The 26,636-nt window shown below is 41.1% G+C and overlaps 1 long non-coding RNA gene across 1 annotated transcript in view; it reads left to right on the plus strand.

The window, feature by feature from the left end:
* Nucleotides 1-16,202: 16,202 nt before the first annotated feature.
* The window catches only part of LOC131402163 (uncharacterized), a 121,815-nt gene continuing 111,381 nt past the window's right edge, over nt 16,203-26,636 (plus strand). Inside the window, exons 1-2 of the long non-coding RNA XR_009218326.1 lie at nt 16,203-16,255; nt 19,487-19,602. This is a non-coding gene — a long non-coding RNA (uncharacterized LOC131402163). The remainder of the gene's footprint in view (nt 16,256-19,486; nt 19,603-26,636) is intronic.

Below are 26,636 nucleotides of genomic sequence, written 5' to 3' on the forward strand. Positions count from 1 at the left end.
ATAGTATATATATTTGTGGAGAGAGAACTGTCATGGACTTCTTCATAGAGGCAGTAACATTAGTATTATATCAGACTAATGAAGGCGGATTAAATTCTTGGTGAAATTCTTAGAAATGGCAGAAACTGGCAAATTAGCCCTGCATTTAATATTCTAGGGAGCTGAAAAGGTTCAACATGACTAGAACCCAGATAATGTGGGTTTGGGAGTTGGGTCATGAAGTAGAAGAGGGACAGAAAACCAACACTGAAGATTTTTCATACCATAATTAATATCTTGGAATTACTCAGATTTATGATATTAAATGGTGCAATGCTGGAATCCCCTCAATGGTGGCATTATCTAATTTTATTTTTGTGATTGATATGAAGCTTAATTTCACAATATCTTTTGTATAATTTCAATTTTTTTGAAATGTACTGAGATTGATGATATAGTCTGGCATATCGTCAATTTGGATAAAGCTTCCACGTGCATATTTGTCGTGTGGTAAGTTTTGGTATATGTTCCATATGCACATCTAAAGAACACTACGTCCACTAACTTCAATTCCTACATGCTTGGAGATTAATAAATACACTTGTAAACAACCGATGATTAATGAGTAAACTATCATGGAAATTAGAATGTATTTCCAATTAAAAATACTATTCATCAAATCTTATGGGGTGGAGTTAAAACTGTACTTAGAGAGGAATGTATAATCCTAGAATATATATATTTTTATATTTTTTTGTATATTTAAATAAAGAAAGGTTGAATTTCTAAGTTGTAAGCAATCATCACAAGCTAGAAAAAGAGCAGAAAATTAAACAGGGAAAATAGAAAACACAAAATGATAAATATTAGAGGAAGTGTTAACAAAATAAAAGACAAACATCAAAAGGATAAATAAAACTAAATTAAATTCTAATAAATGACAAATATACTCAATAAAATCCTTGTACTAGTGTTCAACAAAAGAGAAAAATGGCAACAAAAACATACCAAGGCTGAAAAGGATTAATCTGTGTATATCATATGGAAAATTTTTAACATGAAGAAAACATAAATAACATCATGTTGATACAATGAAAATTTAGAGGAAACTCACAAATTTCCAGGCAAATAAAAGTTACCAAACCGTCTCACGAAAAAATGAAAAATTTGAATATTGCCATACCTATTAGAAAAATTGAGACCATACTTTAAAACTTTTCTACAAAATTTTATTGTAGGCTATTTATTTGGTACAAAGCTGATCAATCTTCCCAAATATTCGAGAAAGAAATAATATACATCTACTCAAACTCTTCCAGAGAATAGGAAAAACAGAAAACTTTTTGACTCCCTATGAGAGACTAGCTTAACATTGGTACCAAAATCTAACAAATTCATTGCAGGAAAGGAAATTACAGGCCACTCTCTTTCTTGGATTAAATTAATTTATCCTAAAAAAAAAACAATCAAATCAAATCAATGTTCCAAATCTAACTATATTTTATAAGAAGGACGTATCATGACCAAATTAGGTTCATGCAATGTAATTCAGTATACTAATCTCTGAAAAAAGAGAAATAGTAATCGCAATAACTGTAAGAAAAACTAGTAAAATTAAACACCTATTCATATTTTAAAACAAACAACAAAAACAGAACAACCCTTACTAAATCAGGAACAGAAGGAAACTCTCTTACTCCCATACACAGTAGTCACAGAATGGAACTTTAAGGTGCACTGTTGAAAGGAACGATAAGAGAATAATGTTCAACATCACTGCCTCTATTAGACGTTACACTGGTGGTCCTGCTTGATACAATTTTGGCAGGAAAAGAAATAAAAGGAATAATTTACTTCAAAGGCAGAAGTAAAATTGATGTTATCTTCAGATGATATTATGATATAAATGTAAAATCCATGTAAATTAACGTATTAATTGAGCTTAGTGGTGGCTGAATACAAGGTTAATATAGAAAATTTTGCTTCCATCTACCTGTCATAAGGCATCCAAAATTTAAATTTTAAAAAATGACATTTACAACATCTTAAAGTATGAAGTACCTAGAAATAACTTTAATGAGACTTTCAAAAGATTTCTGTCCATAAATTTGTAGAACAGCATTTAGAAAAATAGAGGAAGACTGAAAGAAGTGGAGGGATAAACCAAGTTCGTGACTGAACAGACTCAAAAGTCAATAGATATCAAAACTGTCCAAATTAATCTACAGTTTCCACAAAATTGCAGCTAAAATGCTGACCCGCTCTGTGGAAATTACAATTGATACAATTCTTATGGAAACGATAAAGGAAAAACTTAACTAAGAAAATCTTGAAGAAAAGAATAGAGTGGGAGTACTTACTCTACCTCACATCAAGTATTATAGCATCACAATAGAGGAGGTTCATCAAGAGGATAAATAAGAAAATCAATGGAACCAAATGGTAAGTTCAGATACAAGCTACTCATATAGGGACTCACGTATAGACGTCTGATTTACAAGGAAACACTGAGGAGGAGTGGGCAAATGAAAGACTTTTCAATAAATCATGTTGGGTAAATTGGCTGTCTTCATGGAGAAGACAATGACTCGCCAACCCGAACTCACACCATCCACAGAAATCATTATCAGACAGATTGTAGTTCTAAACATGAAAAGTGAGAAAATTTAAAGGGACGTAAAGAGGAAGGAGCAATGCCCCTGTAGAAGTAAAAACAAGTATTTATACCTGCAGGGATGAGTGCGCACGAAACACTTTCAGAACCACAGGAAGATTTGGGAATCTTAAAAATCAGAGCAGAGGTAGTAGAGGTAGGCAAGACCAAGGTTATACAGTCTTTTTGGTCTTCCTAAGAGTTTGTCAGATTTTTTAATGGAGGCTAAACATGATTCCACTTACATGTGGAAGTATCACTTGTGATGCAGGACAAGGGCAGGGAACCAGAGTAAAAAGATCTTATGATAACATAGGAGAGAAGTGACTAAAATCTTAACAGAAGTGGTGGAAGTGAAATCAAGATGAAATTTACTGGAGATCATTTTAGATGGTAGAAAGGGTCTCATTTTGAAACTCCCTAGGAGTGAGGTCTATGACTTGGTCATCTCTGTTTCCCTAGAATGTAGCATATTATCTGCCTGATGGAGGTTTTCCTATAACTGCTTGTTCATTGAATGTGTAAATCTAGGCCATAGCTTACAGGGGTATAGCTCAGAGAGACAGGGAGCACTTTTGGTTTTCTGCTGAGAAAAAAGTGCTTTCATGATTATGCAAGATAAATACTGAGAAGCATAATAGCTTTGTTTACTTAACCATAAAGAAGATGGGTACTATTAACTGGGAACGGTTCTCTGCAGAGTATTCTGTTATTTGGTGCATGGAGCAACAAAGGAAGACAATTTTCTAAACTTACCCAATGCCTTCTTTGCGGGCATGCGAATAAGAGAGAGTGACTGAACCTGGGCTGAGGACACTTTGCATCTCTCCCCAGATATGGATCAGTGTGTGAAGTGTCCAGATAATCAGTAGGCCAAGAGAGAGCAAGATCGCTGCCTCCAAAATGCTGTGACCTTTCTGGCTTATGAGGACCCCTTAGGGATGGCCCTGGCCTGCACAGGTCTGTACTTCTCTGTCCTCACAGCTGTGGTCCTGGGGGTCTTTGTGAAGCACCAAGACACTCCCATAGTCAAGGTCAATAATCAGACTCTCAGCTACATCCTGCTCATCTCCCTCACCCTCTGATTCCTATGCTCCTTACACTTCATTAGTCGTCCCAACACAGCCACCTGTCTTTTTCAACAAATCACATTTGGAGTTGTTTTTATTGTGGCTGTTTCCAGTGTCTTGGCCAAAAATATGATTGTGGTTTTGGCCTTCAAGGTCACTGCACCAGGGAGAAGGATGAGGCAGTGGTTGGTGTCAGGGACACCTAACTTCATCATTCCCATCTGCTCCTTTATCAAGCTGAGTCTCTGTGAAATCTGGCTGGGAACATCTCCTCCCTTCATTGACACAGATGCACACTCTGAACATGGCCACATCTTCATCGTGTGCAACAAGGGCTCGGTCACTGCCTTCTACTGTGTCCTGGGCCAACTGGGCTTCTTGGCCCTGGGAAGCTTCACTGTGGCTTTCCTGGCCCGGAACCTGCCTGACACCTTTAATGAAGCCAAGTTCCTGACGCTCAGCATGCTGGTGTTCTGCAGTGTCTGGGTCACCTTCCTCCCCGTCTACCACAGCACCAACGCCAAGGTCATGGTGGCCGTGGTGGTCTTCTCCATCTTGGCCTCCAGTGTGGAGCTATTAGGCTGCATCTTTGCTACCAAGTGCTACATTATTTTCCTAAGGCCAGAGAGAAGCACATCAAAAGTGTTAACGAATAAAACACATTCAGGGAGAAAATAATTGAAATGTAAGTTATTTTCATAGGTCACAAGAACTCGCATACACTTGACAACAAAACTACCACATTTTTCCAGACCTACTTTATGTATCAACTAAACTTACCTTACATCTCCAGTTAACTCTTTGCTTTACGTTTCTTTTGGCTTTGTACAATCTTCCTCGGGCATTCAAATGAACAAATACAAAAATATTCACACTAATTCTCCTCTCAAATTATGTGGGAGAGATTGGGAAAATGGCCACACATTAGTCCTCTCCCTCTGTCTGTTTGGTCATGGCATCCCATGTTGACTCTGGGTAGACTTGGACTTGTAACTTGCTTTGGCCAATGGGACATTAGCAAATGACATGAGCAAAGGCTTGAAAAACACTTGCTCATTGTTGGTACTTGTCCTTCTCTGGCTGTCCTTGAGAAGCCTGAGGCCATCAATATGTGAATGAGTCTAGATAGACTACACATCTCCCTCACTCCAGGTGACTTCACGTCAACAATCAGAGTGAGTAAGGCCATCCTAGACTATCCAATCCCAGCTGAGCCACCAATAGGTCCAGATCTAAATAACTGCCCAGTTAACCCACAGAATCTTGAGAAAAAATAAAGTATTCTTATTTGAAGTCACCAAATTTTAGGATGATTTTTTATAGAGCAGAAGCTAACTGATACTTTATGCTACCATTTATATATGTCCTCTCATTATTTGTGTAATTATCACAGATTTCTATTTCTTTATCCAATATCGTAGACTGGAATATCCTTCTCTGGATGAAGTCTCTGAAAGAAAATCAGAGACCATATCACGTTCCATTTTACTTTTTCTCCTTCTTCTTTTCAACCAGACATCTTTAAGCATATATATTAAGAATATCTTCACTAATTTTAAGATTATGGATATTCTTCTATATTGTGATCCACCACTGTTATACATGGGGGATTTTTACTTTTAATTGTAGCCCTATAATCCATTTGGAATGATTTACTTATGAATAATGTTAGTTGATGTTCCAGTGTTTTATTTTACAAATGGATATCATTTAGTCTATAAAACAAATACAACATCATTTTAAAAGTTGATTTGAAGCATATGGAATCTGAGTAATGTTTGGAAAACTGATATCTTGGAACACTGTTTTCAGTCACAAGTATAGCATATCTCTCCATTTAATCAGAGCTTTTACACACTTTGTATCTCTCTATAATGTTCTTCATATAACTAATGTGCAGTTCCAATTATTTAACTACTTATCTTAAAGAATTCATTGTTCTTGTGAATGGAATGATTATGTACATGTTTAAACCAATTCTTGCTCATGTAACAGTATTTTTGATGTTTCATATAGGAATCTAGCTTCCTTTCACATTACTCCACTTATTTACCACTTCTAAACTTTTAAGTTATGTTCCACTAAAATAATAGATTTTCTCTTCTTCTCTAGTATTATTTACCTCTTATTCTTTTGATTCTCATTTTTTCATGACTGTGCTCTCCAGTGCCACACTGAATCACACTAGTGTTTGCCAGGAGCATTTTCCTCTTCTTAAGTGTAGTGTAAACATCAGATAATTTCCTTGTCAGGGCAGAGCAGTCATCAAAGAGAGAGAAAATGAAAACATGAGGGGGAATCATTGCTAGCTGGAAATCAACAGACTTGCTTCTCTTGGCTGTTTGGAGCTGGAGATGTTATTACAATGAGGCCAACTAGAATCAGAGGATCTCGCTCTAGTCCCAGGAATTAGTCTTGGTCAAATCTCTCAACCTCTTTAGACCTCATTTTCTTCACCTGTAACATGTAGAGTTGGACGAGTCTTTTTGAGTTCTGAAATCCAGTGACTCCAAGATACCCTTCACCCACATGCCCTTGACAAAGACCAGAGAGAATTTTTAGTTGTCTTCCTCTGCATCAACATTATTATCCATATCACCACTTAAAGACATATCAAATATCTACTTTTGCATAACACTGTTAAAACAGGTTCCATACCAAACGGCTGTTCATTGGGATAACAAATCTATAGTTAATTGTTTAGAGGTAAGTATAGAGATTGGCCCTGCTGGAACCAGCAATCAATGGGCCAAAAAGTCTGGCTTTATTTTACAGTGAGGCTGTGGAAACATTCCTTAATACACCAGAATTCTTCTGTACTTACATGTATCAAACAAATGGGAGCCTTGAATCCATGGTTACGAGCTAATAAGGATATGATTTTTAAAATTTTGCTAATGATGCCATTTGCCTGGAATGGGGCTGTTCTCTGGTGAGTAAAGAGCAGATGTATTCAAAGCCACTTTCATTCCTTTAATAAATATTTACTCAGCGCCTACCCCTTGCTTCAAGATAGCAGTGATCTACCCTAAGAGCATTTGTATTCTAGTAGGGTGACACAGACCATAAACAAAAAGAGAATATTGAGGTGATCAATAAAGTCACATATATGTCAATCTTTTTTCATTCTGGACTATTTTTCACCCTTTCCCTTCTTTAACTGTTTCCCAGAACTCTAAGCATGGACTTGAAAACACAGAAAACATGGAAAACATGGGTCCCAAGTTTCTTCTCGCAACACCCCTGTTTCAAAGACATAGTGTTTATCATCTGAGTGTATGTCTCTTTAAGACTAAGTTCCTATGAATCAGCATTATTTCATCACTTTCTTGAGATGACGGACGATATTATGAAGGGGAAAAAAAATATCATATGGGATTTATACTCGAAATGATCTGTCCACTCTAATTGTGTTATTTAATGTGGTGTGATTTGGGGCAAGTCAATTACTCCTTCAGAGACAGTGTTGTTAATACACTGAAAAGTATTCTATAGAGATTAAATGAAACAAAGTATGAGAAACTGCTTTGTAAATTGCAAAGCAATCTATTTCAGCTTATTTTTTCTAATAATATTTTCATTTATCCAATCCTTTTTAACTCTACGCAACCTACCTAGACTGAGTTTTGTCATTTATTCAACAATAAAATGGGTCAAAATTGTTGAATATTAGAAATTTCATATGGTTCAACTTAATTAATAGGCCATCACAATATTTAATTTGGTTATAATTACAGTTAAATTTTTCATGTTGCCTTACCATGTGCCAGGCACTCTAAGCATCTGATATGTAGTCCCTCATTTAATCCTCACAACGTTGCTATGGAGACAATACTATTAACTCCTATTGTATGGATGAGGAATATTAGAGGTTGTATAATTGACCAAGGTCACACAGCTGGTACCCAGGCAGTCTACCTTCAAAATCTCTTTTAGGGATCCATTAGAGGTCATGGTGCTTACATTGTAAAAGGATCACCATGGTTCCTGGTTGGCGAATGGACCAGAGGGGACTACGCAAGAAAACACATAGCTACTGAAATGATCCGGTCAAGCAATTCTGAATACAGGATTTCCTCCCTTTTTAAGGCTGAATAATATTCCATTGTATGGATGCTCCAGATTTTCTTCATCCTTTCACCCACGGATTAACAATTAGGTAGTTTCCATCTCTTGGCTATTGTGAATAATATTGCAGAGCATTTTGTCAAACTATTTCCTGGCACTTAGTGAGTTTGAAAAAATTCTTCTTATACACATTAGTTACTGTAATGAGCTACCTTTCCAAATGTCTAAAGTTTAAATATTTGTCATTCTACAGAAATACCTTGCCTAATCATGATTTGTGTTGTTATCAGTTCATGAATGATCTAAGATTTTTGTACAAAAATTTGCTATAATGCCTTTTTTGCATGTATTCAGGAACTTTGCGTAATATGGGTATTCCCTGATACTTGATTTTTAGTAGAGTTTTTTAGTAAGCCTTTAGGATAGGATGTATCTTCCTAGATGTGAGGCAGAGAGCAGAAAAATAATAAAGTGACTGCTATATTTTATTATATCAAAAGAAAACTGTCGTTTTGCTAAATTGTTTTTACACATCCTTTGCTTATTTGTAAGAATGGCAAATATCATTTTATTAATGAAAAGAAAATTCAATAAACAATTTTATCATAAAATATCTATTGAGAACTTATATGAAAATTTTAGCAATATGCTGTCACCAATTTCCTCATCTGCAAAATGGAGATAGATAATACCATCTTCCTTATGGGTTGCTGTGAAAATACTCAAGAGTAATGTATGTAAAATGCTTATCACCTTGTCAGTGGGAAAGTGATGCCCCATTCATTTTTCCACCCGGATGATGACAGCTTTTTTTACGCTTGAAGTCTGTAGTTTTCAAAATATGTTCTATTGTTGTAAAGTGAATCCGTTTTACAAATTCTTTGTAGAGTTAAATGATCCCTTTGGAATACAAATTCAGGCTCCCATGTGTGTGTGTGTATGTGTGTCTATACGCACATCTCTCAAATAATACTTTAAGCCTTATAACGAAAAGCTACCTTCCCCACTCTTGACTCTGGTTCCAAAAACAACTTCTTTAATTTTCTGGTTGAAAATCTATATTTCTAAATTAGCTACTCATACAGCTTTTACATTTTCAGCTTTTGACTATTTATAGTTTCTTCCTTCTCTGAAAAATCCAGCATGAAGTGTTCTTACATATGTTAAAAACATAATTCCCCTTGCCCAATATATCTATTTAATGAATTAGGATAAATCAAAATTCAATGTCTACTGTTTTATGACATAAGTGTTTACCATTTTATAGCATACGAATCTTATCCAAAGATGTGCTATATCAGATATTATGAATACGTTTTCTTTCTCACTTTTTCCTTTGACCGTTTAAATGGTAAAATTCTCTTGTTTCTTTGTTGTCTTCCTATGGATTCATCACTGGTTCATCTCCTTCCACCAGAAACTTAAATCTCTTCTCAGTAACTTCTGATGCATGAGACAATTCATGGGCTTCAGGTTTTGCTTGGGGACATCCCTCTTGGTCTTGAACATATACACAGGCCCACATATACACAGTATTTCTGGAAGGATAAAGGAGAAAAGGATGTTTATTTCTGTGAAAAAGGACTGGGAGACAGTGGTAGAGTGAGAATATTTTACTGACTTTGTACCACTCTTTGAAGTTTTCCTATACGTGCATCTTCGACGTATTGGCCTCCATTCCCCCAGATTTTTAAAATTAAAATAGCGTTATATCCTTATCTACTGGCTTGGGACTGCAAGTTGTAGAGAAATGTGAATATATGATCCAATTTTTAAACGAAATTAAGAACAAAAAACACATAAAATTTACAATTCTAAATATGGACACATCATTCTATTAAGCTGTAAAAACGTGGCGAAAGGATTGAAGAACAGCTGTTCAACATCCAGCTACCTGTACAGTCTAGGGGTCCACGGAATGCCCCACTTCCAGCTCCGCCCATGGAGCTGATTTCCTCCCCCTGTGAAGTCTGCCTGACTTATTCCAGTGCAACCCCCACCTCCTCCCACCCGTGGAACTTGTCTCCGCCCACAACGTTTGGGCCTGGCTCCGCCCACAGCCTGGCCTACGCCCACAGCCTAGTCCTGGTTCATTGCCCCGCCCATACCCTTGTTCCGCCCACAGAAGCGCACCCCCGGGCCTGGTGTCACTCACACCCTTGTCCCCGCCCACAGCCCACCCTTAGAACTGGTTCCCGCACACAGCCCCGCCCCTAGATTTTGTCCCTGTCCCTGGTGCTCACCCAGCCCGCTTTACAGCATTGCACTCACTCTTGAAACTAGACACCTCCCCCGAGGAGGTTCGGGTGCCCCGCCTGACCCGCCAGCCGCCTCAACTCGCTGCCCCCAAACTTTCGTCCTCCTCGAATGCCCGCCCGAGACCAGAAGCAGAAGCACTGGCGGCGCCTTGGATGGATGGGGCGTGTTTGCCCAGTGTGTCCCGTCTTCTGGGCTGGAACCAGATTCCCGTGGACCTTCGCCCTCAGGGGCGGGCAGCAGTGAGCGGCTGGCGGTCCCGGCTGGGTAGGGGTCCAGGGAGGGGCCTGGTCAGCGGGCAGCCCCGTCAGGGCCCGGCGTCCCTCCATCCCCCCGCAGCCCCTTTTCCCCTGGGCTGTTTGCTCAGGGCGCCCGAAGCTGCTGTTCCTCCTGGCTCCGGGTGCCGCCGTCCCCTCCTCAGAGTCCCCTTCAATGTCCTCCATGTGATTTTGTCCCCAGGGGGCTTTAGCTGCTTCTGGAGGCGGTGTTTGGGTTGTTACTATTGGGGGCGCTCCTGGCGTCTAGACAGAGAGGCAGGAATGCTGCTCAGCGTCCTCCAGGGCCCAGGACAGCCAGACAGAATATTATCCAGCCCCAAATGACAGTTGTGCCAAGGTTGGGAAATCTGCTCCAGGGCCTGAAAATCTCCCGAGCCCTGAATGAAGTGTGGAAAATGTTGACAAGTCAGTGAGTCACTTACAGGGTCCCTAAATGACAAGCTTGTTTAAAGGGTCCAGAGTCACCAAAAAGTCTCTGTCCAGCCAAATGAGTTGAGCGACTCAAGTACACACAGCACGAAGCTGCTTTCTCCCATCTTGGGCAGCAGGTGGCTGGATAGGAATCGGGAAAATCCAGTCACAGCCAGCAGTTACAATTAAATCAGTAAATACAAAAAAAGAAAAGTGAATGGTGTGGCCTTTCCATCCAACACCCTATAAAAGGCCTCAAAAGCTTGTATGCGCTTTCTTTTCCCCCCTCAGACACGCAAAGCATCCGTGGAGCTCAAGTTTGAGGTGAAACCAGGCTCAGGGTCCACCCGTCCTCTCTGATCCATGGATTTCTGTGTGACCAGGTGAGTACCCTGTGGACCTGGTACCAAGAGGTTCTGGCAGCCTCCACTGGGCAGAAGACCTGCCAGTGGGCTTTCCTGTGCTCAGGTTGTCACCACATGGAGTTACTGAGAATGAGGGTATCTTGAGAAAAATTATTGACGTTTGATGGATGGAAAGATGGTAAGCTGTGTGTGGTTCTCTGTGGTAAATATTTCAGTAAGTACAGTTATATGCAAATAAGAACACATGAAACAAACCTAAATAACTGCAAATGTGTATTATAGTAGAAAATATAGATTTACTTGCATTGTATAATACTCAAAAGTCAGGATTTATATATAATATAAACACAGAAATGTTTTGCGTGTTGTATGTAGTATTAGAAGACATCCCATGAAATATTAGCAGGGATACTCAGCAACATTCCTTAGACCCATTCAATTTGACTTCTAAATTCCTATAAATCCTCCACAAAAATTTGAAATAAAGGAGCATTCAGGGAAAAAGATGATTGGAACTTTGTATTAATAACAAATTTAGAATTGAATTTGCCAGTAGCCAGATTTGTTTTGAGCATTTTTTTCTTTATGACATTTCAAATCATTTGGAGGAATACTAAGCAACACTGTAGGTTGAAGGGAAGGGCACTAGTCTCCAAAAAGACTGTCCTCTCCACCTTGACTTCTAAAGGGAATTAACTTTGTTTCTTGATTCTTTTCTGGAATAACAGTCTGGTGATTCATGTTGCAGAGAATCTTGTTAAATGATTTTGTATTTAGTTGTTGGCCTCTAATAATTGTGTTTGTGTGTGTGTGTGCCTTTTTCATTCTAGCTTTCCTGTGACGTTCTTGAGGGGAATGTGTGCTTGTCATGCAATAGATAGTCTTTGAGTGTATAATTTATGGTGACCCACCATGCTCGTTCATTCAGAACGGATGGGTTTTCCAAGATACAGGATGTTTAGTGTTCAAACCAGGGTAGTCCTAGACAAACCAGGATGTTTCCTCATCTCATAAGCCAGGTCCTGGGTCACATGCATGGGTTCCTGGAGAACCAGAGAGACCTTGTCCCACCTCCATGGAATTTATATTGTATTTGGGAATTTGGATTTTAGACAGTTAATGATGAGAGTGATGTGGGAGTTTGGCACAAGGGGACTCAACCTGAGGGGGCAGGGAAGCCCTCTTGAGAAGGATTGATATTTAGCTTGAGAGCTAGAGTTGGGACTGGATTTAGCTGGTCTGAAGGGTAGACTGGAGTGAGGGTGTGGGAGTGTGTTCAAGAGAGCGTTTCAGACAGAGGGACCCGCATGAGGACACCCCGAAGCAGAGAGCCTGTTGTGTCCATGAACTGAGAAGAGGCATGGATGAGCGGAGTCAACACAGGGGGAGAGGTGTGAGCCAGACCAGCGAGGGGAACAGGCTGGGCCAGGTCAGGCGTGACTTGGGACTCTGTTCTAAGACCACTGGGAACACTCTGGAGAGATGCGAACAGGTGGCTGATGTGATTGGCGTTTGGTCTAAGCACTTTTGTTAAAATGGACCTGAGGGTTAAGATTGAATATTTAAGAGGCAGATAGGAGGTCTTGGGAAGAAGATTACGAGTGAGATGATTGTTCCCTAGGTCCGGGTGATGGCTGTGGAGTAGGAAAGAAATAGAAAGAAAAGACCTTGGAGTGTAGAACCGAGAGAATGTAACGGTACTTTCTTGCCTGCATGTGTCAGATGGCACAGGGCACTGACTTTTCTCCTCGCTGCTGACCGTGTAGACCTGCAGGTGTCCCCTCACCCAGGTCTGTGTGTTCACCCCACTTGGCCACTCACAGGCCCCCTTCCACATACTAAAGGAAGTCAGGCCTTACTTGTGAGGGGCTTGTCTCAGACGGGAGACACCAAGGAGAGCCCCTCCACACATCAGAGCAGCCCATTCAGCCTCTCCCTCAGCCTCTTCCCTTCCACTCTCCCACTTTCCACACCCAGAAGGGCACCTGCTCAGTATTGCACAGCCCCATGTTCTTCCTCCACCAGGCTTGATAAGGGTGGGGCAGCCAGCGGGGTGGACACCGTCTGCACCTTCCACTCTGAGCCCCGCAGGTCCCAGGCTGGACAGAGAGCGACTCTACTGGGAGCTGAGCCATGAGAACCTGGGCGTCACCCACCTGGTTTCCCCCACCCTGGACAGGGACAGCCTCTACGTCAGTGGTGAGGGGCTGGGCTACAGACATGCTCTCTCTGCCAGTCAAAGTTCTGTGTTGCCTCTGTTGCTCTATAGTGAGTTTTGATCCATCTCTCTCTCCTTCTGGTTGGGGTTCAGTCATCTCATCATGGTGTGACTGCTGGGTTCAGCCACCTTCCACCTCATTGCCACCCCCCTTAACACCCCTCCCCTCTTCCCCTCTGCTTTTCCCTCTGGTTTTCCCACAAACGTCCCTACATCCTCCCTCACCCTTAATCCTTTATGTTCACCCCAACCCTTGCTCAGCTCCTCTCGCCTTCTTTCCACAGGTTATACCTATGGAGCCGCAGCCCCGACAACCACCAGTGAGTATTCCTGGCCCTGATGTCCTGGGTCCCATCGCATTTGGGGTTGGGGAGCACTTGTTCTCCTTCACCCGCTGCCCTTGGTGAGGGAAGGACCTGGAAGGGCCCTAACTCATCCATTCTCTCTCTCTTGGGTTCTGGTGTAGAGTCCCAGCCCAGGGTGAGAAAGCCTTAGACACAGACATGTTCTCCACCACATTCTGACCCCACATGGTTTTCACTTTTATTCTCCTGAAGCCCCACACTTGGTCCTCCTTTTCCAGGTATCACATCCGTCTGTCCAGTTTTCTGCCCATCCATCTTTCTCTCCTCTGTGTTCAGTCTCTCTTACTCACCCATCTCACTCTCTTGGGCTCCTCTCATCCACAGGCTTGCTCATCCCTCTACTCACACAGTGACTCGTCCCCTCACTCTAATTTATGCTTCACCTGTGAATGGTGGTCCTGGGACAGGCACTGCTGGAGCCTGGGTGAGCATGGGAGCTCCTCCTACTCTCTCCCTCCCTGATGACAGCCCTCTGCACAGCTCCCTAGCCAGCCACCACATCCCTGCATACTTGATCATCACCTGTGACACCAGAAGCCACCACAGGTATCTGTGGGTGCCTTTTCCTTCCCAAGAGAAGCTCTCCAGCCCCTACCAGCCAGTTGTGATCCAGGATCTGGGAAGCCAGAGTGTGAAATCTGGTTTTAGGACAATCATGCTGATCACAAAGATTATACCAATGATTCAGTCTAAGGCCAGCCTTCAGAGAGCCCCTAGTCTTGTGAATTAACACGCCATTATAACACAATGTGGGAGGTTTTGGGGAGTGGCACCTGGCATAATTTGGAGGGGAAGAGCTTGCTAGAGAAAGTTTCACCTGAATGGAGTCTTTAAGAATGAGTAGGATGGACCCTGGCAAATAGAGTATGAAGAGTTTTCCTGGCAGAGGGGAATCCATCAGCAAAGGCTCCAGCCAGAAACAACATGCAGTATGGGGAGAATTTAAACGAATTTGGGTTGCATGAAGCATGAAGTTTAACTCGCAGTAGATGGATAAAATGAGACTGAAAGGTCAGCAGGAGCCAGATTGAGTAGAGCCTTGAGTGCCAGGTCAAGAAGGTTGAACTAAACACTGAAGGCCATAGGGAGCCATGGGTGGTACTAGAGCAGTGGTGGCCCTAGTGAGGTATTCATTTCAGAAAGATTCTTCTAGTAGTCCATGTAGAACATCCTTTAGACAGAGCATCCAGTGTGCCTGATGGGGTGTTGGTCTGGGTGAAGGAAGTTAAGACTTGAGTTGGGACAGGAATGGAGTGTATGTGAGGACGAGTGTGCAAGGTGAATGGGTATTACTGGGAGGGAGGAGGAGCTGAGCAGATATACTGGTTCTGACTTGGGTGACCACACGGGTGGGTGGTGGTGCCACTGTGAGAGAAGACGACAGATGATAATGAGTGCAGTACTCTGGTGTGGTCTCAGGCCAGCTCTCAGTGGTGGCCATCGCGCTCCCTCTCGTTTTGCAGCTTTGGGGCACAACCTGAAGACCCTCACAGTCAACATCACCATCTCCACCTTCTGGTATTCATCAGACAGGAGCAACTGCTCAGCCACGTTCAACTCCACTGAGTGGGTCCTGCACAGTCTGGTGAGACCCTGGTCCCAGCAGCTCCTGGTGGGTTAAATCCCACACAGCCCCTCCTCCAACCCCTATCCCTCCTGCTCATCCTCCTCCTCCTTCCTCCCCAGCTGGATCCTTGTTCAAGATGAGCAGTCTGGGCCCCTTCCCCTTGAGTGGCATACTGGTCTCCCTCAGGTAAGACCCTCCCCTGAGCACTTGCCACTAATGACTTCATTTGTGACCACCCCTCTCTCAGTTTCCCCACTTACCTCCCATTTCCTCCTTCCTGTTCTGGCCCAAACCCCAGAGGTTTCAGAACCTCTCTCTAGATTCGCCACGTCCCTCTCTCCCCAGGCCTGAGAAGGATTGGGCAGCCACCCGTGTGGACGCTGTCTGCACCCACCACCCTGACCCCGTGTGTCACCATGCCTCTGTGCTGGGAGCTGAGAGTCTCCACCTGTCTGCTCTTCCTCTCAGTGGCTCCAGGCTCTGAACCCTGGAGTTTATGCATGCAGAGAGAACACCAGCTGCATTTCCGCAGCATCAGCTCGAACCTCAGCAACCCGGAACCCACATCCTCGGAGTACACCGCCCTGCTGAAGGGACAGCCAGGACCAGGTTGGGTCTCCCCTCTCCCGTCTCTCCTTGCCCTGAGAGCACCCTCATTCCTCTGCCTGACTTACATCTGTTAAATTATTGTTTCAATCCTTCACTTTCCCTGCGTGTCTGGGTTCTCTCACTTTCCAGAGGTGATGTCCTGGCTGCCTTCCCCATTTCTCACCTGGGTAAACTGAAGCTCAGAAAGGGGAGTACTATGCCTAAGGTCACACAATGAGTTAGGGGCAGAGCCAGGATTTGAAGTCAGGTCTCCCTTATCCCAAGGTCTGTGATCTTTCACTTGCTCCAGTGGCCCCTGCATCCCCAGGAGACATCCATCTCACCCACTCTCCCTCCCATTTGTTCTAGGTCACCAAGCTCTACAGAGCCAGCCAGCTGAGAGACATATTCCACTCCTGCCTGGTCACCGACTTGATGTAGGTTGAGGAGATTTGAAGCATTGGTTGAGCTGATGGCTGATGGCTCTGAGCTCCCGTGACACATCCTTGATCTGGAAGTCACTTACATGGTGCCCATTCTCCCCCACATCCCTGTCAGCTAATCCTACCATCTCCATCCATAGGTTTTCAGGGGTTGAGAAAAGCATTAACATTTGAGGCCACCAACCTCCAGCATCTTCCTCCTCCTCTTCTTCTGGAGACTTTCAACAAATATCAGCAGTCTAACTGTGCTCTCCAATAGTGAAGCCATTAAACACATGGGGCAATTTTAATTTTTATACACCTGTTGGGATACGATTCACATATTGTGTGTGTGGGGGGGTTGTACTTTTTAGGTTTTTGTATATACAATATCTTCTAATCTGCAAAACAAAGAGTTTTACCTCTTCCCTTCCAATCTGGGTTTCTTTTATTCCTTTTTCTTGCCTAATTGCCCCCATTAGAACCTCTAGTACCTGTTATTAACATATGAGATGAGGGAAGATATCATTGTCTTGTCCCTGGTCTTAGGGGGAAATTTTCAGTCTTTCACATTGAATATGGTGTTAGCCTTGGGTTTTTCATCGATGCTATTTATAAGTTGAGAAAGTTTTATTCTATTCCTAATTTGTTGAGTGTTTTCTTTTTTAGGCCTGAAGGGCGTTGTATTTTGTGAAATTCTTTTCTATATATATGGTTGCAAATACGTGGTATTGGCCCTTATTCTATTAATATGGTGTATTACATAATCAAGTTTTCAGTTATTAAGCCAACCCTTCAACTAGAGGTGAGAGATTAAGATGTTCTCAAGTCTGTCCTGGGCCTGCCACATCCCTGAGCCTTTGTGGCCTTCTAGATGCCCACAAATACACTGCAGCTTTTCAAAGCCCCCTGTGGACATCTCATTCCTCCAATTTTTCTTCTATGTTTTTGGCTCACCTCTTACCTGCCTCAACTGGAATCACTCCCTCAGGCCACTACAATAGAAAACAATTAGTGCTGATTGTTTTTACCAAGTGCCTTTGGAACCGACTTTCCACCCTGGGCAAGCTCTGAGTTAAGTAAGGACAAGCCCTGAACATGGGGCTTTTTCAGGGAGATGCCAGGCATGTCAGCTAGTGACAGTTCGATGGGGATGGTTCTTTTCAGAGCTCTAAACCCATTATGGATTATTGGCTGCTGGTTGTCTCAGCTACCATGGTTCTGAGACTGATGGTTTTCAAAGTTATGGAGGATATTGTGAGAGCAGGATGGGAATAGTGCAAGTTATAGTGACACAAAATTTGCTACCTTTATCAATATTCCACCGTGTGTCTTCACTAAAGCCTCCTCAGATTCTTACAAGCCTTTGATTAATTTCTAGGATTCTGAAAAGTTGATTTTGACCATTTTTACCAGTGTTCTCATTGTTTTTATGCATTTTCAAAAGTCCTTACTCCAAAGTTTCAAACATATTTTCCCTGTGCTTATTTATTTATAAATTACGTACTTGAAATTAAATTACATGAGAAATTCAGTTCCTCACTCACACACACTAGCCACATTTTAAGTGCTCGATAACAATATGGGGCTAATAATTAGTGTATTTGGTAGTGCAGACAAATGTTTACATTACTGCAGAAAGTTCTCTTGGACAGGACCCAGAAACAGGGTATCTAGAATCAGGGTAGAATTCCAGACACCCTTGTTCATCCTTTGTGCCCTTCCAGGTCTGTCCCCCACAGTAACCACACTGGAGTGGACTCCCTGTGTACCTTGCCACCTTGGCACAGAGACTGGACAGAGTTGCCATCTATGAGGAATTCCTGTGGCTGAACCAGAATGGTACCCAGCTGCAGAACTTTACCCTGGACAGGAAGAGTGTCCTTGGGGATGGTAAGGCTCCCTGGTCATTGGGAAAGGAAGTGAGGCCTTTCTGGGGACTCTGGATTCCTGGGCCTGAGAGAGCATTGAACTTTCTCAGACTGGCAGGTGGTGGCACAGTCCCCCAGTCTTTCCCCACCATTGAGAGAGAGAAAAGGATACCAGTGTAATATAAGATGCCCTCACCATCTCCTAGACAGGTCTGTGACCTCAAGCTAGTCACTGCCCTTCTCTGGACATTTGTTTCCTTATCTCTGCACTGAAAGCCACTGGGCCAGATGGTCAGTGAGGGCCTCCAGCTGTGTGTGAAGCAGACTTACAGGTTTGGGGGTGGATGTGGTTCTTGATCCACAAGCTATAGTTTGCCAAGTCCCACTCTAGATGAGCACCAATGCTCTTGAACTTTCTGCAGTGGTAGAATGTTCTATATCTGTGCTGTCCAGTGCATAGCCGCATGTGGCTGTTGAGTGCTCGAAGGATGGTATTGTGAGTCGTCTTTATTGTTACTGATTTTTAATGTTACTGAGGTACTAAAATTTTTATTTTATTTAACTAAAGTTAATTTTAATTCAAAAAGAGACTTGTTGCTGCTGCATATCAGACAGCACACCTCTAAGTGGTTTTCTAGATAGAGGTACACATAGGGGGACCTGCACCCCTGCCCCCATGCCCACTGGGTGCTGTGTGTCCTCCCCTCCTGGAGTTTATGTTGTAGCTGGCAATAACAAGAATAGAGAATTGAAACTTATCAATTATTTGATGTGAACAAACTCATACTTGCAGGTGGAAATCAGAGAAGACTTCCTGCAGGAAATTACATTGTAGGTTAATCCTAGAAAATGAATATTAAGCAAATAGATAAAGGAGAAGGGGATGATGTGTTCCTAGGCACGGAAGAACACTTTTCAGTGTGAATTTACAAATTTAGAGAGATCCCATAGGCTTGCCAACTGTGATGACCCATTCTCCCCCTGGCCGTCGTAAGAAAGTCCATTCAAATTCACTCATCTGTGCCCAGAGGTATGAATTTGGTTTAATTTATTACACTTTTGTTCTGTGATAATGGCCTTGGATTTTGTAGCAAAGTGTGCTCACTTTTTAGAGATGGAACTAAAATGGGGTGAAACATCATGATGTCTACTTGATGTTAATATTTCATTGAATAAGTGGGATTAATCAAGTGTGGCAAGTGTTAATAATTTATACATTGATGAAATATTGTTTTAATTGGATGGAATATACATTGGTAAATCTAGATGATGGATGTTTATGAGACTGTTCCCTTTATTTTTCTGTGTGTCTAAAAAGATATATTAAAAAGAGTGAAACACACTCACATGCATTCTCCATTTTATTCACTTCCAGAATATTCTCCCAACAGAGATGACACCTTGATTGTGAAGCCTGGTAAGCCTGCAGGAAGCCCCAGCCCAGGGTAGGAGGCGAGTATCTTGATGCTGTGCCTCATCGAAGAGAACCAGGTGGACAGGTTTTTGGATGATGAGGAAAGTTGGCCAACCCTTGTCAAGGAGGCTTGAGGCACAGTGGGGTCAGCAGGAGCCCTGGGGCGATGACAGGAGGTGGTTCACCCCACCACTTGTGTCCCCAGACCTCCTTTTCTGGGCCCTCATCCTTATCTTCTTGGCGGGACTCCTGGTGCTTATACAGGCCTGACCTGTTGTCTCCTGGTAAGACATAACGTGTTGATTGTCTTCTTACTATTGGGTTGTAAGAGCTCTTTATATACTATAAATACAAGTCCTTTTCTAGGGATATGTTTTGCAGATGTTTTCTCCAAGTCTGTACATGGCTTGTCTTCTCCTTCACAACATGAGTCATTGGGGAAATGTAAGTGACAGTCATCATGAGATTCTACCACACTTGAGAATGGCTATAATTAAAAAGACTGACTATAACAAGTGTTGTTGAAGATGTCAAGTCACTGAAACTCTCATCGAGTGCTGGTGAAAAATAGCTTGGATGTGTCTTTAATAATTCCATACGTCTACCCAGCCATTCCTCTCCTAGGAATCCATCCAAGGAAAATAAACCCATATGTCTATACACAGACTTGTACACACGTGTTGATAACAACCTATTTATAATAGACAAAAACAGAAAACAACACAAATGTCCATCTATTGGTGAATTGATACGCAAAGTGTGGTATATCCCCACCTTGAAATACTATTCAACCATAAAAATGAATGAATTATTTTTTTCTTTTTTAATTATTTTATTGAAATTATAAATTATAAAGGGTTTTAACATTGTGTAATTTCGGGTGTTCATTATTATTTGTGACTTTCTGTATAGACTGCATCGTGCTCAGCACCAGTAGTCTAACTTTTATCCATCACCATGCATATGTGTCCATTTAACTCTTTCACTCAACACCCAGCCCCCTTCCCTTCTGGAAACCACTAATCTGTTCTCTTTATTCCTTTGTATATTTATCTTCTACATATGAGTGAAATCATGCATATTTGTCTTTGTCTGGCTTATTTCATTTAATATCATACCCTCAAGGTGCATCTAGGTTGATGCAAACAGGACAATCTTGTCTTTTTTTTCTGGCTGAGTAGTATCCCATTGTATATAATACATACCACATCTTTATCCATTCATCTGTAGCAGGGCACTTGGGTTACTTCCATGTCTTGGCTATTGTGAATAATGCTGCAGTGAGCGCAAGGGTGCATAAATCTCTTTGAATTGTTGATTTCAATTTCTTCGGATAAATAGCCAGTAGAGGGATAGCTGGAAGGTATGGTATTTCTATTTTTATTTTTTTGAGAAATCTCCATATTGTTTTCCCTGGTGGCTGCACCAGTTTACACTCCCACCAGCAGTGTGTGAGGGTGGGCTTTTCTCCTTATCCTCTCCAACATTTGTTATTTTTTGTCTTGGGAATTATGGCCATTCTGACAGGTGTAGTTTTGATTTGAATATCCCTAATAATTAGTGATGTTATACATCTTTTCATTTGTCTGATGGCGTTCCATATATCTTCTTTGGAAATATGTCTGTTCATATCCTCGACACATTTTTAGATTGGATTGTCTGTTTTTTTGTTGTTGGGTTGTATGAGTCGCTTATGTATTTTGGAGATTTACCCCTTGTCAGATATATGATTTGCAAATATTTTCTCTCAGTTGGTGGGTTGTCTTTTCGTGTGTTTTTTTTTTTTTTTTACTTGTGAGGAAGATCAGCCCTGAACTAACATCCGAGTTAATCCTCCTCTTTTTTTCTAAGGAAGACCGGCCCTGAGCTAACATCTATTGCCAATCCTCCTCCTTTTTTATTCCCGCAAAGTCCCAGTTGATAGTTGTATATCATAGTTGCAAATCCTTCTAGTTGCTGTATGTGGGACATGGCCTCAGCATAGCCGGACAAGTGGTGAGTCTGTGCATGTCCAGGATCCGAACCTGGGCCGCCAGTAGAGGAGCGTGCGTACTTAACCATTAAGCCACGGGCTCAGCCCTGTCTTTTCGTTTTGTTCATCATTTCCTTTGCCTTGCAGGAGGCTTTTAGTCTCATGTAGTCCCATTTGTATATTTTTTCTTTTCTTTCCCTTGCCTGAGTAGACATGGTATTGGGAAGGGTGCAGCAAAGACCGATGTCAAAGACTGTACTGCGTATATTTTCTTCTAGGAGTTTTATGGTTTCAAGTGTTAGATTCAAGCTTTTTATCCATTTCCAGTTAATTTTTGTGTATGGTGGAAGATAATGATCTACTTTCATTCTTTTGCATGTGTCTGTCCTGTTTTTCCAACAGCATTTATTGAAGAGATTTTTCTTTCTCCATTGTATGATCTTGGCTCCTTTGTGAGAGATTAACTGACTACAGATGTGTGGTTTTCTGTCTGGGCTTCCAGTTCTGTTCCATTCATCTATGAGTCTGTTTTTGTGCCAGTACCATGCCATTTTCATTACTATAGCTATGTAATATATTTTCAAGTTGGGATTGTGATGCCTCCAGCTTTGTTCTTTCTTCTCAGGATTGCTTTGGCTATTTGAGGCCTTTTGTTATTCCATGTATATTTTAGGATTCTGTGTTCTATTTCTATGAAGAATGTCATTGGGATTCTGATAGGGATTACATTGGATCTGTAGATTACTTTAGGTAATATGGACATTTTAACTGTGTTTATTCTTCCAATCCATGTGCATGGAATATCTTCCCATTACTTCAGGTCTTCATGGATTTCTTTCAATAATGTCTTATAGTTTTCATTGTATAGGTCTTTAACCTCTTTGGTTAAATTTATCCCTAGACACTTTTTTCTTTTTGTTGCATTGTAAATGGGATTGTATTCTTGAGTTCTCTTTCTGTTAGTTCATTATTAGAGTATAGAAATGCAACTGATTGGGGTAAGTTGATTTTGTACGCTGCAACTTTGCTGTAATTGTTGATTAATTCTAATAGTTTTCTGATGGATTCTTTAGGGTTTTCTATATTTACAATCATGTCATCTGCAAACAGCAAGAGTTTCCTTTCTTCCTTTCCAATTTGGATTCCTTTTGTTTTCTTTTTCCAGCCTAATTGCTCTGTCCAAAACCTCCAGTACTATGTTGAATGGGAGTGGCGAGAGTGGGCACCTTTGTCTTCTTCCTGTTCTCAGAGGAATGGCTTTAAGTTTTTCGCCATTAAGTATTATGTTGTCTGTGGGTTTGTGATATATGACCTTTGTTGTGTTAAGGTACTTTCCTTCTATACCCATTTTATTGAGAGCTTTTATCATAAATGGATGTTGGATCTTGTCAAATCCTTTCTCTGCATCTGTGGAGAGGATCATGTGATTTTTATTCCTCATTTTATTAATGTGGTGTATCACATTGATTTCCGGATGTTGAACCATCCCTGCATCCCTGGTATAAATTCCACTTGATCATCTTATATGATCCTTTTAATATATTGCTGTGTTCGATTTGGTGATATTTAGCTGAGGATTTTTGCATCTGTGTTCATCAGTGATATTGGCCTATAATGTTCCTTCTTTGTGCTATCCTTGCCTGCTTTTGCTGTCAGGGTGACGTTGGCCTCATAGAATGAATTAGGAAGTGTTCCATCTTCTTCAATTGTTTCGAATAGTTTGAGAAGCATAGGTATTAAATCTTGTTTGAATATTTGGTAGAATTCTCCATGGAAGCCATCTGGTCCTGGACTTTTGTTTTTTGGGAGTTTTTTGATGACCATTTCGATCTCTTTACTTGTGATTGGTCTGTTCATTTATTCTATTTCTTCTTGAGTCAGTTTTGGGAGGTTGTATGAATTTATCTATTTCTTTTAGGATATCCAATTTGGTGACATGTAAGTTGTTCAGTGTATTCTCTTACTGTCCTTTGGATTTCTGTGGTATCTGTTGTAATTTCTCCTCTTTCATTTCTAATTTTATGTCTTTGAGACTTCTCTCTTTTTTTCTTAGTGAGTCTGGTTAAGGGTCTGTCAATGTTGTTTCAGTCTTCTCAAAGAACCAGCTCTTTGTTTCATTGATCCTTTCTACTGTTTTTTTAGTCTCTATTTCATTTATTTCTGCTCTAGTTTTTATTATTTCCCTCATTCTGCTGACTTTGGGCTTCATTTGTTCTTCATTTTCTGGTTCTATTAGGTGTAGTTTAAGGTTACTTATGTGATATTTTTCTTGTTTGCTGAGGTGCGCTTGTATTGCTATGAATTTCCTTCTTAGAACTGCTTTTGCTGCATCCCATAAGAGTTGTTTTGTTGTCTTTTCATTTTCATTTGTCTTCAGGTATTTTTTGATTTCTCCTTTCATTTGTTCATGGATCCAATGTTTCTTCAGTCGTGTGTTCTTTAGTGTCCACATATTTGTGACTTCCCCATCTTTCGTACTGTAGTTGATTTCTAGTGTCATAGCATTGTGGTCAGAAAAGAAGCTTGTTATGATTTCAATCTTAAATTTATTCAGGCTTGCCTTGTTTCACAACATATGGTCTATCGTTGAGAATGTTCCATGTGCACTTAAGAAGAATGTGTATTCTGCTGTTTTGGGAGGGTATGCTCTCTCTATATCCATTAAGATTATCTGATCATATGTTTCATTTAATTCCACTATTGTTGCCTTTCTCTGCATGGTCTATCCATGGATGTAAGTGGGGTGTTCAGGTCCCCTGCTATTATCGTGTTGGTGTTAATTTCTCCATTTAGGTCTCTTAATAGTTGCTTTATATTCGTTTGTGCTGCTCTGTTAGGTGCATACATCTTTATAAGTGTTATGTCCTCTTGGTGGAAAGTCCCCTTTATCATTATATACAGCCCCTCTTTGTCTCTCATAGTCTTTTTTATCTTGAAGTCTGCTTTGTCTGATATAAGTATGGCACCACTTACTTTCTTTTATTTGCCATTTTCTTGGAGTATTGTCTCCCATCCCTTCATTCTGAGCCTGTTTGTTTTTAGAGCTGAGATGTGTTTCCTGGAGGCAGCATATTGTTGGGTCTTGTTTTCTAATCCGCCCCACCACTTTGTGTCTGTTGATTGGAGAATTCAATCGATTTACATTTAGAGTGATTACTGATACATGAGGACTTAATCCCACCTCATCTATATTTCCATTGTTTCTCTTCCTTTGTGTTTCTGACTACCATTTCATTTTGGGGGTTTTCTGTGGAGGTTTTCTCTTTTTTTATGATCTATGGCTCTGCTCTGATTTTTTGTTTGCTGGTTACTGTGAGGTTTGTATGAAGATCTCATAGATGAGATAGTCCATCTTCTGATAGCCTCTTATCTCCATTAGTCTAAGCAGGTTACATCCCTTTCTTCTTCTCCTTCTGAGTTATTGTTGTCACATGTTATTCATTTCTGAGTTGTGCATTTGTAACTAAGTTGAAGTGTTTATTGTTACTTTTGATGCTTTCCTTCCCTTCTTCTTTTACGTTATAATTAAGTATTTGCTACCTTGTTGTGAAACACAGCTGTAGCTTTCTGATTTTGTCTGTCTATTTATCACTCTTGTCAAAGATTTGTAAACATTTGCCTTCTTTTTGTTTCAGGTACGAGGGCGTCTTGATCATTGCTTGTATGGGAGATCTAGTGGCAATGAAATCCCTCAGCCTTTGTTTATCTGGGAAAACTTCTATTTCTCCATTGTATCATAAGGATCATTTCACTGGATAGAGTATTCTTGGCTGAAAGTTTTTTTCTTTCAGTATTTGTAATATATCTTTCCATTGTTTCCTTACCTGTAAATTTTCTGCCAAGAAATATGCTGAAAACATGTTGGGGGTTCCTATGTAGGTTATTTTCTTCTATCTTGCTTCCCTTAATATTTTTTCTTTGTCATTGGCTTTTGCCAATTTTACTATCACATACCTTGGAGAAGGTCTTATAACATTGATGTAATTAGGGGTTCTCTTGGCTTCATGTACTTGTAGGTCCGGTTCTTCCCCAGGTTTGGGAAGTTCTCAGCTATTATTTCTTTGAACAAGCTCTCTGCTCCTTTCTCCCTCTTTGCTCCCTCTGGAATACGTATAATTCTTATATTGCTTTTATAATTGAGTCATATATTTCTCCAAGAATTCCTTTAATTTTTAAAAATCTGAGTTCTCTCTCGTCATCCACTGGAAGCATTTCTATATTTCTATCCTCTAAATCACTAATTCTTTCATCCATAATATCAGCTCTATTTTTTAAGGATTCTAGATTCTTTTTTATCTCATTAATTATGTTCTTCACATCCAGAATTTCTGCTTGTTTTTTTAATAGTTTCAGTTTCTTTAATGAAGTATTCATTTTCCTTATTAATTTTATTCCTGAGTTCGTTGAACTGTCTGAACATTATTGTAACTTGGCGAGTTTCTTTATGACAGTTATTTTGAATTTTCTGTCATTTAGATTGTAAATTTCTGTGACTTCAAGGTTCATTTCTGGAGATTTGTCATTTCCTTCTGCTCTGAATTGTTAGTGTAGTTTCTTATGGTGTTTGATGAACTAATCTTTTGCCTGCATATTTGTGGTAGTATCGGGTCACAGATTCCACCTGCTACCGCTGTGGGGGAAGCATGAGCTGTGTCTCTGATCCCACCCCATACGCTGGAAGTTGTGTGGGTACAGTGGCTGTTCCCACCCGCTGGGAAAGCATTCACAATGGGCTCAGAGCTGCTGCTACACAGAGACACGTACCCAGTTGTGAGACCGCAGCACTAGTATGGGTATTTGTGCCATCTCGGAAAGCATTTGCATGTGCGCGCATATCTGCTGCAGCCTTTTCTTATGCTCATGCCTGCCTCTGTGCTTGGCGGGTGGGACTTCTTCACGGGTTCTGAGCATTCCCCAATCATTGGGACTGCAGTGGCACGGTGGGCTTTCCAACCATCCAGGAAAGCATTCATGTGCAGGTCCAGGGCTGCCGCCAACCCCTCCCAGAGTTGCACCAAGATGCATTCCTTCTTTTGCGGATGCAGCAGTACTATTGGCTCTCACGCCAACCTGGGAAGCACTCAGGCGTGTGTACAGTGCTGCCAGGGAAGTCTTGGGGATAAGAATGAATTCATAGTA

Source organism: Diceros bicornis (assembly GCF_020826845.1).
Source record: "Diceros bicornis minor isolate mBicDic1 chromosome 30 unlocalized genomic scaffold, mDicBic1.mat.cur SUPER_30_unloc_4, whole genome shotgun sequence".
Lineage (NCBI taxonomy): Eukaryota > Metazoa > Chordata > Mammalia > Perissodactyla > Rhinocerotidae > Diceros > Diceros bicornis.